We start from the raw sequence: 1318 nt of genomic DNA on the forward strand, positions 1-1318 counted from the left end.
ATTCTTCTCATCAGCACATGGATCATTCTCCAGGATAGATCACATGTTAGGTCACAAATCAAGTCTCAACAAATTCAAAAAAATTGGAATTATCCCATGTATTTTTTCAGACTAAAATGGATTAAAATTAGAAATAAATAACAAATGAAATTCTGGAAACTATATAAACACATGGAAATTAAACCACAATCTACTTAATGACTTATTGGCCCAAGGAGAAATCAAACAGGAAATCAAAAAATTTCTTGAAACTAATGAAAACGATGATACATCATACCAAAACCTGTGGGAAACTGCAAAAGACATACTAAGGGGGAAATTTATCACATTAACTGCTTACTTCAGAAGAATGGAAAGATAGCAAATGAACAACCTAATACTTCACCTTATAGAACTACAAAAACAAGAATAATCCAAACCCAAAGTTAGGAGTTGGAAAGAAATCATTAAGATCAGAGCAGAACTTAATGAAATTTTAACCCAAAAAACCGATAAAAAAGATTAATGAATCAAATAGTTGTTTTTTTGAAAAGATAAATAAAATTAATAAACCATTAGCATGGCTAACTAAAAAAAGAAGAGAGATGACCCAAATAACAAAAATTAGAAATGAAAAAAGTGATACTACAACTGATACAAATGAAATACAGGGAATTATTGGAGACTACTATAAACAACTATATGCCAACAAATTTTGAAAATCTGGAGGAAATGGATAAATTTCTGGATGCACACAAACTACCAAAACTAAGCAAAGAAGATGTAGAAAATCTGAACAAATTAATAACAATACAAGAGATTGAAGCTGTTATCAGAAGGATAAGATGGAAAGTATCTCAACATAGATGGAAAAGCTGAAAGCTTTTCCTTTAAGAACAGGAACAAGACAAGGATGCCCACTCTCACCACTCCTATTCAACATAGTGTTGGAAGTGCTAGTCAGAGCAATCAGAGAAGAGAAGGAAATTAAGGGCATCCAGAAAGGAAAGGATGAATTCCAGCTGTCCCTGTTTGCAGATGACATGATCCTATATATTGAACAGCCTAAAGCCTCTACAAAAAAACTCTTGGAGTTGATAAATGATTTAAGCAAAGTTGCAGGATACAAAATCAACACACAAAAATCAGTAGCACTTCTATTCTCGAATAGTGAACATGCAGAAAGAGAAATCGAGAAAGCTTGCCCATTTACAATAGCCACCAAAAAAATAAAATACTTAGGAATAAAGCTCACCAAGGTTGTGAAAAATCTCTATGAAGAGAACTACAAAACACTCTTGAGAGAAATTAAAGAGGACACAAGAAGATGGAAAGATAT

At 32.3% G+C, this 1318-nt stretch overlaps 1 long non-coding RNA gene across 1 annotated transcript in view; it reads left to right on the plus strand.

The window, feature by feature from the left end:
• The window catches only part of LOC103610007, a 47569-nt gene that overhangs the window by 23630 nt on the left and 22621 nt on the right, over window positions 1-1318 (plus strand). The gene's annotated exons all lie outside the window — the stretch shown is intronic.

This window comes from Galeopterus variegatus, unplaced genomic scaffold, assembly GCF_000696425.1.
Source record: "Galeopterus variegatus unplaced genomic scaffold, G_variegatus-3.0.2 Scaffold10452, whole genome shotgun sequence".
Lineage (NCBI taxonomy): Eukaryota > Metazoa > Chordata > Mammalia > Dermoptera > Cynocephalidae > Galeopterus > Galeopterus variegatus.